This window comes from Meriones unguiculatus, assembly GCF_030254825.1.
Source record: "Meriones unguiculatus strain TT.TT164.6M chromosome X unlocalized genomic scaffold, Bangor_MerUng_6.1 ChrX_unordered_Scaffold_30, whole genome shotgun sequence".
Lineage (NCBI taxonomy): Eukaryota > Metazoa > Chordata > Mammalia > Rodentia > Muridae > Meriones > Meriones unguiculatus.
In genome coordinates, this window is record NW_026843706.1 from 10,694,171 (window position 1) to 10,706,947 (window position 12,777).

The 12,777-nt window shown below is 40.0% G+C and overlaps 1 pseudogene; it reads left to right on the forward strand.

The window, feature by feature from the left end:
• Nucleotides 1-3,960: 3,960 nt before the first annotated feature.
• LOC110542521 (melanoma-associated antigen B3-like) lies at nt 3,961-5,898 on the forward strand (annotated as a pseudogene).
• The last annotated feature ends 6,879 nt before the right edge of the window (nt 5,899-12,777 follow it).

The following is a 12,777-nucleotide window of genomic DNA, read 5'->3' on the forward strand; positions in this document are numbered from 1 at the left end:
TGGAACATAGATATAATCCTAGAACTTGAAAGGAAGAGCAGGAAGATCAGGAGATTACAGTCACCCTTTGTTACATAGTGAGTTGAAGGTTAGTCCAGGCTACAATCTATCTTAAAAAAATAAGGCAAATAAAGACTGAACCACCACTTGCCTGGGAGAGACCTCCCTTGTATCCACTAATTCCCTTTTCTTTCAATACATCTCAGGGAATTTTCCATTGTATAAAAACTAGTACATACTGTAGTCTTAAGCCCAACTCCCTAAAGTATTACAAAAGTTTGTGCCTAAAGGAATAATAGAATGATGAAGCAATTAGGAGCACTTACATAAAAGGCTACTTAGATGATTCATCAATTAAGAGCATTTGTTACTCTTGAAGAAGACCCAGGTTTGTTTCTCAGAACTTATATGGAGGTTCATGACTCTGTGTAACTCCAGTTCATGGGGCTACAACACCTTCTTCTAACTCACTGGGGATATGCATGCACATGCTGTACATACTTTCAGGCAAAACACTCATACACATGAAATAAAATAAATAAAATTTTAAATTAAAAAATAGTAACATAAGCCAGGTGGTGGTGGTGCATGCCTTTGATTTCAGCTCTTGGGAGGTAGAGGCAGGTGGTTCTTTGAGTTTAAATCCAGACTGGTCTACAGAGTGAGTTCCAGGACAACTAGAGCTGGAGGGTGAATCCTGCCTTGAAAAACCATAAATAAATAAATAAATAAATAAAACTTTTTCAAACAAAGAGAAAATATAAAACATGTTGAGAGTATAGCAACCTACATACATAAAGTCAAATAATCTTAAACTTAGTCAACGCCATGGCAAGCATCTTTTAAGTGTCCATTCCACAAGATAGGTAAATAAATATATTAAAAGGAACTCATGGTGGCTATTGGAAACAAGGAATCAGCAGCATATTTTTTTTTCTTTCTTCTCAGGATCACCTGTTATAGCACTGATGCCTGGTATAACAGTGTCTTGATTTTACAACAGGACTGGGATACGGATCTTCAAACTTCATGCAGTATGGATACTTCAAGTGTCTGTTGATATGGAATTATTTCTAAGCCACTTTTAAGACACAGGAAAATAACAACACTCCCTAACGAATGGGAAAAATGTACACACCACCATGAAATATATGGCTTCATTTAGAAATCTTCTCAAACCTGCTCTAAGTCAATTTTAGAATGCGACAGATTGTATAGCCATATAGCATCTCTTGTGTTCAGTGATGGAATTGACTGGCGAAAGGAGGGTAATTAACTGATTCTCATGGTTTTCAGTGGGTGTCCTGAAAAAATACCATTTGAGGAAGGACAGTTGTCTCTTCTAGAATTCTGAATCTGTTGTCAGCTTTACTGGGATGTGCATATCCCTAGTCTAATGTTGTCCACACTAATTTCTAACTGTGAACTTTTGAGAAGGAAAGAATCTTACCTTGCCAGAACTTGTACCAGAGAGGATCAGGAAAAGCTAAGGTTCTTAGGAGAAAGGATCAACTACTGAAACAAAAAAGATTGGCAGTAACGTGGTCAGTCTCCTGTTCTTAGACTTTGAATAGCCAGGTAGAGATAAAAGACTGACTTACCCCTCACTTTTCTAGTTTTTAATTAATTTCTTTATTTCTGTTACATCCCCATCATAACCCCTCCCTCTTCTCCTCCTGGTTCCACCTTCCCCTTTCTTTACCCATTTCCTCTTCCTCAGAAAACAGAACCCTCCCTTACCTGCCCACCCCAGCTCATCAAGTCACACCAGGACTGAGCATGTACTCTTCCCTTGTGGCCTCTCCAGGGTGGAGTGATCAAAAAGCAGGCAACTGAGTCCATGTCAGAGAGAGTCCCTGCTCAACTTACTAGGGCACCCACACGAATCCTACATCTGAGTGGGGGGGTCTAGATCCAGTTAGTGCATGGTCCTTGGTTGGTGATTCAGTCTCAACAAGCCCTTGGACTCTGGTCAGTTGGTTGGTCTTCTTGTAGAGCTCTTGCCACCCCCAAGCCTTCTATTCTTCCCCCAACTTTTCTGAAAGACTTCATACCCCTTGCCCAGTGTTTGGCTGTGAGTCTTAGCATCTGTGTTGATCTGTTGCTGGGTGGAGCCTCTCAGAGGATAGCTATGCTAGGCTCCTGTCTGCAAGCATAACAGAGTATCTTTAATGGTATAAGTGGTTGGCTCTCTCTGATAGGGTGGGTCTCAGGTTGGATCAAGCATTAGTTAGACATTCCCTCAATCTCTGCTTTATCTTTTATCCCTGCACATCTTACAGACAGGATAAGTTTTGGGTAAAAGTTTTGTCGGTGGGTTGGTGTCAAAGCTACCCCTCATTTTTACCCTGGAAGAGTGAGCTGGTAGAGTGTCCTATGTCCTATCTACAGGCTTATAGTTATCATTTGTAGTGTACCTTGATTTTCACTCAAAGGACTAAGGAAGGTAAGGATTGTGCTTGATACTGGTGGGCTGGCATCTATAGAGGGAGGAAACACAGGATTCATAGAATTCACTCTGATGAGTCAGCAGATACGTTTTTGGTGTGTTTCCCCATTCTGTCTGGAGAGTCACAAAAAGAAGCCTAATGGGATTGTATGAGCCCCAGAATTGCAAGAGAGAGTTATCAAAAAGTTGTGTAAAACTGGGTTACACAGGGAGGTGCCATTCAGCTCCTGCTACCAGACCTAAGAATTTCCAACAGTGGATACCAAGGAAGACTTGCCCAGTGGACTGAGGGAGATGTGCGCTTGCCCAGATCTTATCAGCTGACTAAGGGAGGTGTAAACTTTGTTTAGGAGGTGTGTGATCAGGTCAGTGCTATGAGGAAGAGATTCCTAGCTCTGCTAGACCACTCTTTCAAAGTGGAGAAGGAGGTGGAGGCCTATCAAAATACTCAACTTCATTTCTGTCTGGATATCGACCATTTAGTTTGTATACCTCTAAACTTCTGATGTAAGAAGGAAGCAAGGTGGTGGCTATATTTGTGGGTGGCAACCTTGCATTAATAGAGGGAAGATTCTTGCTCCACTGAATCCACTCTGTTAAGTCTATGAACAGGGGTTTGGGGTACTCCTCATTTCTGCCTGAAAGAACACAGCAATCAATGTAATGGGTAGGGACCTGAGGTCTGGTAGAGGAGTAGTTGTTGAAAACTAAAATAAACCTGAGTGGCTCCTTGTGAGGATAAGAATAGAGGAATTGTACCCTAAACAATATTCTCACAAACTTCTGCTGTGTCCCCCTATCTAGCTTGCCTCCCACTGAGTGCACCAGTGTCATTATGTCCTTTGCCTCACCCTTCCCCACCCAACCCCCTGTGTAGTTCTTGCCTACATTGCTTCCTTAGGAAGGCTATGGATTTCTTTGGAGGCTAAGGGACTTCAATCAGTACAGTGAGGAATCCTTTGGGTCTGACAGTTCACTGCTTAAAAGAGGAGAAATCAATACACTCAACTCCATTTCCAGTCCAGTGAGGACCCAAAGAAAGCTGTTCTCCTGTATGGTGTGTCTATATTTTCACTCATAGGACCAAGGAAGGAAAGGAATATGTTTGTGGCTAGTGAACTTGTTTTGGTCAAAGGAGGATGCAGAGAAATCATTCAGTGGACAGAATTCCATGACTGAAGTTTCTCTCATTTATGCCTGGAAAGTCATAGAAAGTGGCATAATTGGATGTACTAGAGAGACCACTGGTTCTGCAAGGGTCTTGGTCAAAATCAGTTGGGAGACTCTGAGTGGTGATTAAAGGACATGTTCTCCCAAATAGGGAGGCTCAGAGAGCTCTGTATCTGCTGTTACATCTGAGAAGCTTTACAGGGGTTAGACTGTTGAGGCTGGAAATGATTACTTCTAATGGTGACTGAGGAAGGTCCAGGCTTCATTTTAGGTTCACATTACTCAGGTTAGAACAGCACAGAGCCCCTCAATCCACTTGATATGTTGGGGACCTACAAATCATGGATTCTGTAATAGTGAGGTTCTATAGCAACACACCCTGTTGTCAGTATGGGGATCCTGGGCAACAGTGGCAGGATGTATTTCATCCTTATTTCTCTCGTGATGTCACGTCTTGCAAGACTCAACATCAGTCTGATCAATTGCAGGTGAACTTCTAAGAGTCATCTTGATTTAAGTTTTAGACCCTGAATTTGGATATAGGAGAACAATTTCAGTCTTACAACCTACAGGGTTCCACTAAATCTTTTCTCTATGGGTTTATCCTAGCCCTGTATGGCCCTAGCAAACCTGCTACACTAAGTTGTGCATAGAAAGTTTCAGTGAGGAAAGTGCTATCTAACAGAGCAGCCAGACTCAACAGGCAGAATATTTCTGGGCATGCATACTCTGTGAGCTTGTGTCAACTTTTAGAACTGAGTGACCCATTAAAAGTGCTGAAGGCCCAGGTATTCATTCATTTCATCTTAGGGTCCCAAGGAAGATAATGAGGATATTAGACAGAGTTTAAAAAAATTAGTGCAGCACAAGGAAGGGGTCAGAGCATTAGTAAGAGTTTGATAAGATAATGGCACTGGCTTTGAAGCTGAGACATCTTCCTATCCCAGAAGGAAGGGGATCCACCAGATTTAAACAGGCCACCACCACTAGCATTCCTAGTGCACACCAAGCAGTGGTGGCAAACCGTAGTTTAAAGCACACTTTAACTAGTTCCATAGGGTTATCAGAGGACAGGCTGGCCAGAACAAGGGCCCAATGAGTTCTTAGGACAGTACTTTTACCAAAATCCTGTAAAGGTGGGGTTCTTAAAGCCAAACATTATTTCTGTGCTGGAGGTACTTATGTAAGCAATCTCATTCTCTCTCCAGGAGGCTGAATCGCTGGTTTGCTGGCTCACACTCCTGCTTATTGTTCCTGAACAAGGAGACCATGCCTCACAATCAGAAGCATAAGCTCCATGTGGAGCAAAATGCCACCAGGTTGGAAGTGAGACCCAGGATCTCCACAGCGCTCAGGCCCGTGCAGCAGTAGAGAAAAACTCTCTCACTCCATCTTCTCATTTGGGGGATGCAACTAGTACAGAGTCTGTTTGTAAGCTACAAAGGACTTCCAAGGTGCCTCAGAGAGCCCTTCTTGTAGAGCTACAAAGCACTTCTGAAGTGCCTCAGAGAGCCCTTTCTACCGCCAAGTCTAAAAAGTTTCTTCTGCAAGATCGTATGAAGGAGCCAAGTACAAAATCAAGAGAAAACAAAGTTCTTCCTAGGCCTCAACCTCTACTATGCAGCCTGCTGGAAGCTTTCTTATTAATACAGTCTGGGTGGTGGTGAAGCATGTATAAAATGTAAAGACCCATTTTGAAAGCTGAACTGTTGGCGATGGTCACCCAATAGCACAGAAAACACTTGTTTGAGATCCTTAAAAGAACTTCTTTCAACATAGAGGTGATGTTCCCTGTAGACTGAAAGGAAGTGGATTCTATGAAGCATTCCTACATCCTTGTTAGCAAAACGAATCTCCCTAACAATGGTGTTGTGAGTAGAGACAGGGGATTTCCCAGGACCAGCCTGCTAATGAATTTCCTAGATGTGATATTCCTGAAAGGGAAGTGTACAGCTGAGGAAAAGATCTGGGAATTCCTGAATAAGATGAAAATATGTTATAGAAAGAAACTTCATTTTTGGTGAACACGGGAAGCTTCTCAGACAAGGTTTACTAAAGCTCAAATACCTGGAGTACATCAAGTATCTAACAGCCATCCTGCAAGCTATGAATTTCTGTGGGGCCCAAGATGCAATGCTGAGACAAGCAAGATGAAAATCCTGGGGTTTTGGGCTAAGATCAACTACACAGTTCCAAGTGCCTTCCAGTCCTGGTACAATGAGGCTTTGAAAGATGAAGAAGAAAGAGCTGGAGCCTCAGCCATATTCAGTAACATATAAATCCATAACAATTAAATGTTCCACAGCTATGTCCAACTGGTCCTCTCATACCTAGTGAACTTGGAGCATTTTCATTTTATTTTTGTAGTTCAAGAGACCAATGAATTAAAGAGGTAGTGAAGGACTGCTTGTGACTGAAGCAAATGTGGTGAATCACTTTTTTTTGTTCCTGTTCTGTATGGGAAATTTGAGAAATTATCTGTATTTTCTGTTTACCGTTAATTTTTCCAATTTTTGTTTTATCAATATGTTTAACACAGTAAACTACATTGTTCACACATATTCATCAGTGTTAAGAATAAGAGTTTTATTAAAAAGAAATTGTAGTAACTTCTGTATTAGCTAATCTGCTTCAAAATGAGATAGAATTGTGATTAGCTTTTCTTTAAATTAATTGAATACAAAATAATTCAACAGTAAAGTAGATGAAATGTGTAAACAAAAAAGGACAGTGTGGTTAATATTTGCATTAAAACCTTTTCTCTGCATTTGATAAAACTAAAATAAAGTACACAAATAAATGTCTTTGCATCATTTATCTGAAAGGAAGTTGAATAGGGAAAAATGTAATCAAAACTTATTGCATGAAAAAACTGATTAAAAAAATTGGACTTAAGTAATATTCAGTTAGGCCCAAATGTTCATAGACTTATTTTTTCCATGAGCATAATTTGACCATCTATTCTTAGAAGTCTCCATGCTAGTACTGGCGGGCTAAGATAAACATGATGTAGTAAGTAATCATACAATTAATTATACTGTCCAGAAAAAGGAAGGGAAAATGGAATTTTATAAGAATGTAATCAAATGAACATTACCTGATTAATACAAACTTTTGTCTTAGGAAACTTCAAGCTGTTCAGTGGAAAAATAATTTAAATGTGGCTTTAGGGTAGGCTAGCATATGATGTGGTGGTGAGGAACAAGATGAGATCCTCAGAGTTAAGAAATGAAGCTGTAAAAAGGGGAAATGCCCTTGACATTTACTTGGAGGAATTTGGCGAAAACTAGCATGAATAGAGTGTATCCTGTAAGCCTGTGCCAGGAGTGCTCTATTGGCGAGGCCAAGTATTCTGGGGGCAGTGCTCGACAAAGTTCCAGTGCCCTGACAACCAAGTGTCCTAAAGGCATTTCTTGACAAAGTTCCAGTGCCTGGATGCCTTGGATTGAGCCTTCACCCTCTTTGTGGATATTTTTTACTTTTAAAAGCTTCTCTTCAAAGGCTAGAGTTGGAATAATGTAACAAAAGTGGTGTTAATAAGAAATATAAGATTAATGGTAGTTCCCTGGGAAAAACAGTTGTGCAGAAATTTGAGCCTTCCTTAGAATCTATTTAGATTTACTGTTAGATTTTTAATAAATGATATTAGTAAGCCTGATGTAGTGGATTTGAGAAAAAAAAAGGTTAATAAAGAAAAACTTGGGGAAATTTTGGAAGCAGACAAGCTCTAACTGAATCACTAGGCTTTCATGTTCAGCTTCAGAAACAATGAAATATGGGCAGGAATAGATTTTGATCATGTATTGTTGACAGACTTGGTACCTCCTTGACAACAAAGGTAGAAACCCTGATATTCTATTCTTTACAGGATTGTAAGTAAGATAGAAAATGTACTGAAACAAGGGTTCATGACAGAGACAAACATTTTGTCTCAGTGAACTGCCTGTCTTCCTGAAGAAACTTGTTATACCAGGACTGCTCTGATATTATATAAAAAGAGAAAAGGACAGACCTCTTTTAAGTAAAAAGATTGCACAATATTTTAAAAATCTAAGTAAAAGATGATGGTTTTATTTTAAATATAAAAGAAATATAAAGAAAGGAAAGGAAGTATCAACTAAGGGTCAGAAAGATTGAACTTTTGAAGGAAGGTAAGTTTAATGTAACAGGTGGGAGGAAATGATTGTTGATATATTATTTTTATGTCAACTAAAAACAAAAGCTCAAATACAGTCATCTTGTCTAGCATGTTTTGAAACACCAATCATAAGAAAGAAAACTTGGAGTTAAAAGAAAGCTGATTTTTCAATAATGTTAGTTTTTAGTTATGAAATTTGCTGTTTTCTTGCTTTGTTTCTTGTGCTCCTTGGTTCCTTACGCAACCAAGGAAGACTTAAAGCTTTGTAATCACTAATTAAAGTTTCTGAGGAAATGATTTGATATATAAATAAAGCTTGCAAGAGACACAAGTTGTCAAAGCAAGCCATATTGAGATGTGTTTCCTCTCCGTCCGTCTCTTGTGAAATGAAACTGAATGTTGACTCAAGTCTGATCCTTTTGTCCTTCATCCCTCTTTGCTCTTGCATCTACGCTCCTTTAAGCCCTTCCCTCACCCAGGGCTGGATCCCGGCACTCTATACACTCATAATCCAAGAAATAAATGATACTCTAAGAAAGGTAGGATACCTAGAAGACACTGTGGGGACTCCAGCCCATGCTCCTCAAAAGGGCACTCATCAGGAAACACTGTGTGTAATTTGGAGACTTTCAAACATTTTCAGTAGGGGTTAGAGGGATAAAAATTGACATGGTTTAACATGAATGGCATCTCAAGGCAAGGAAAGTTACAGGGCCCTTGGAGTGCATTAAAAAAACAAAACTGCTGTGCTGGGAAATGGTGATGAACTCCTTAAATCCCAGCAATCTGCAGAGGCAGAAACAGAAGAGGCAGAGGAGGCAGAGGAAGCAGAGGTAGAGAAGGCAGAGGCAGAGGGCAGGCAGATTTATGGGTTTTTTTTGTTTTATTTTTATTTTTATTTATTTATTTTTTTGAGGCCAGCCTGGTCTACAGAGTTACTTCTTAGACACCGAAGGCTACAGAGTGAAACACTATCAAACAACAACAACAACAAAATTATTGTGCTGTGGCAAATGAGGAAGCCTACCTCACATTGAAATTGATAAAAAAAAAAATAGTCCTTAGTTTCTCTGGTAAGTTTTGCTTTATCTGCTAGGCTTTCTTTGTCCTGGAATGTCATATAATTTCTAAGATAATTCCTAGCTTCAAAAATCACTGTGGTGAACTGCAACATCAAAGGAAAATGAATTATAACAAGAATTACTATTAAAAAAATAGTCCCATAATTTTACATATCTTCTAAACACTTTGGCATTCCTACAAGACAAGGCTTATCATATGATATGTCTGCTGCTCAAAGATTTTGGTGATAGGCAGTTTCACACAACTGGTAAACTACAGGGCTTGAACAAAGGCCATTAGTCTGAAGTAGTATGAGATATTAGGATACCAGTGTCTATTTGGGTTGTGTATGCACTTTGAAGAGTTTAAGTTAGCCTGGGTATAGTTAGCCTGGGTATAACTCCATTTTGAAATGAGGAGCCATCTTGACTGAGAGCTGAATTCAGGTACCAAGAAATATCACAGAATGTACACTTGGCAGACAACAAACTTAATTCTCCTAGCAACAGTCTCCAGGAAATATCCCAGAATAAATACATAATAGAAAATAGAGACAATCTCCCTAGCAATAACCAATGAGAATCGGTTGAGAATCAGGTGGGAAAAAGCTTCCCAATGTTTCAGATATAGTTTAAAAAGAATAGCCATTGTGATCATATGTCTTAGATGTCTTAGGCAACAGTGCCACAGAGGTTACCTCACCCCTCTAACATTTACCTGATCCTGTAACGTCAAGGCATTACCCTCCCCCCGCGCGCTTGCTATCATGGAAAACTCTTGATCACAGACTTTCCCTTTAAAAACCCTGCTCACACAGGGCTTGAAGTCCCACTTCTCTACTGCTGTGTCAGTGAGACTTGGGTCCCGAGTTCGATCGCTCTCGTAATAAAGCTCTCTTGCTATTGCATCGAGTCATCTCCCGGTGGTCTCTGAGGGTCCCGTGATCCTGGCATTACAATTTGATTGGAGTACTTTTGTCCATTCTTTCATTTTATGACCCCTATCTTCAATGCTAACATTTTGTTGTTGTTGTGTTGTTTTGTTTTTTGGTAGACTAAAGATAAAGGAATTTTGTTTCTAAATCTATTCAAACACACATTTTCTTTTCTATAAAACCTCCTATCTTTCCAAATTAAAAGTGTTTTGACATTGCTTTACAAGTAGACTTAATACATATCATTCACTTTTTAAAAACTTTTTATTGATTCTTTGTGAGTTTCACATCATGAGCCCACTCCCACTCCCACTCATCACCCTCCACCCTTGTAACTTCTTCCTGAAAATAAAAAATACTCAAACAAAAATAAACAAATCAAAGCCTAGAAAACATCTCCTCATGGAAGCTGTAGTATGTCACAGTGTATTTCACAATGTATCCATCTATCCACACATTTTCACTTACAATGAGTCATTGTTCTAGTATGAGATCTCTGGTTCTGTGACACCATGAATATTGGGTCATGAGCAGGGCTCCTCCCAGTTATCCTGTTTGTTGCCCCATGTAATAAAGTTCCTGCAGCTTTGGATCAGGAGGAATGGGCCTTTCATATACCCCAACAGCTCACAGATGATGTAGATTTTGGAGTGGGCAAACTCAAAGACCTGGATAATGGCCTGGGTGGTAGCTGAGCTGGTCAGTCTGCTGCCTCTCTCCCTTAACTGTACCACCAGTGGGAGTTCTCAAGTATTGTTCTTGTTAGGGCACCCTATGCCACCATCAGCAGGAGACAGGGTCAGCACTCCCACTGTCATGCACTCAGGGCCAGCTCCCCTGCACTAATACCTCCAGAGCCAGATCCACTGTGCTGCCCAGTTGAGGCCCTGTAACTTTCTCAAGTGCTATAGCCTGTGAGGGGCCAGGACAGCTCACTTGCTCTATCATCATCTGGGCTGGCTCATCCACGCTATAACCACCAGGGACAGGTCCACTGTGTTGTCCAAGTGAGGTGCAGGGCCCATTGTCCCACCAGCTAGGGGTATGAACAGCTCTCTAGCTCCTGAGGTGTTGGAGCCAGCTCTACTGACCACTACAGGTGGCAAAGGCTAACTGGGGAGCAATACTCCAGTACCCACTCCACCTCTCTGCAGACAAGAGGTGGGGCCAGATTTCCTGTGCTCCTTCATTGCAAGCTATAGTGTGCTGCCCAGGCACCAGACAGACTGCTGCAGCCTCCCCACGTTTTTTTCAATTGGAGAAATGAGGTTGTTAATACTTAAATTATTTTTGACCTATGTGTTGATTGTGATCATTGTGCTGTTGATTTTTTGTTTTGCTTTATTAGGGTTTTTGTTTGTTTGTTTGATTTGTTTTACTGATACTTTGTGACTTCCCTTTTCTTCTCATAGTCCTTTGGTTGTTCCTCTGGACAGCCTGATATATTGCTTCCTGTATCTTTTATTATTATTATTATTATTATTATTATTATTATTATATTATTTACAATTTGGATCAGGGATACAAGGCACATACCTAAACATAGTAAAGGCAATAACATACAACAAGTCTATAGCCGACATCAAAATAAGTGGAGAGAAACTTCTACTGAAATCAAGGACAAGGCAAGGCTGCCCATTCTCTCCATATTTCTTCAGCATAGAACTTAAAGTCCTAGCTAGAGCAATAAGACAACTAAAGCATATCAAGTGGATTCAAATTTGGAAAGAAGAAGTCAAAGTATCAGTATTTGCACATGAGTGACTCCAAAAATTCTACTAGGAACTCCTTCAGCTGATAAACTCTTTCAGCAAAGTGGCTGGATACAAAATTAACTCAAAAAAATCAGTGGCCCTTACTTCCTGTATCTTTAGGTGTGGCTCCATGTTCCACTAGCTGTCAAAGTTCATGTTGAAAACTCAGCTGTTATTCAGATAGGTTTTCCTTTATATCTGACTTGTGTTTCTGTCTTGAAGGTTTGGTTATTTTTTTTAAGACTTTTAACTCTGATATGCCATGAGAATTTTTTTCTGGTTTTGTCTATTTAGGGTTCTGTGTGATTCTTATATCTATGGAGATTTGTCTTTCCTTAGTATGGAGAAGTTTTCTTCTATGAGGTTATTTAAGGTTTAGTCTGTCATCTTTCTTCCTAGTCTAGTCCTGTAATTCAAAGGTTCGGTATTTCCATATTTTCTACATTTTCTGTATGGTTCTTTTCTGTATTTTTTAAATTTCACATTCTTGCTTATTTGGTTCAGATTCTATCTTCTGCTTGATCCATTCTACTTGCAAGCCTTTCCTTTGAGTTTTCTAATTGGGTTTTTCAATTCCATCTTCAATTAAGCTTCAGTAGTCTTCAATGTTTCTATGCCTTTTGTCAAGTTATTTTTATCCAGAAACATGGCTGCTCTGGGAAGGGATGACATCCAAGGATCTATGTCTGTGTGATCTGGCTGGAATACAGATATACCCTTAGCACACACCTTTTATCCCTCTGGCTGGAATTTAGCATACACTTGTAGTTCTAAACAATGATCTTTAAGTGAAGGACAGACAAAGTAAGTCAGAGATAGGATATGCCTATCTCTTATGAGAACAGACAGGAAAGAGAAGCTACTTGAGAGCAGCACACACGGAGAAAGCAAGTGAGTTTGTGGAGAAAGTACAGTAGAGTTTGGGGGTACAATGCAGTTTGGTGTAATTTGGTACAGTTCAGTTGAGTGCAATTGAGTTTGTGCAGTTTGGTTCATGGAGAGCAGTTTTCCCAAGCAGAACAATTCAGTGAGAAGCAGAGAGAAGCCAGTTTGAATCAGTCCGCTTGGAGAAGAGTTTTGGGCCAGAACATCTGAGTTGAAACAGTCAGCCAGAGTTCAGAAAGACTTACAAAGGGTAAGCTTATTCAGCAGTAAGTCTAGGAGGATAAAATCATTCTAAGCTCAGGTTTGCAGATAAAGGCTGGAAGCTGAAACCTTCAAGGTTTGGGAATGAACCAGGTTAGATTGTATGAAGGCTAAAAGTATCCAG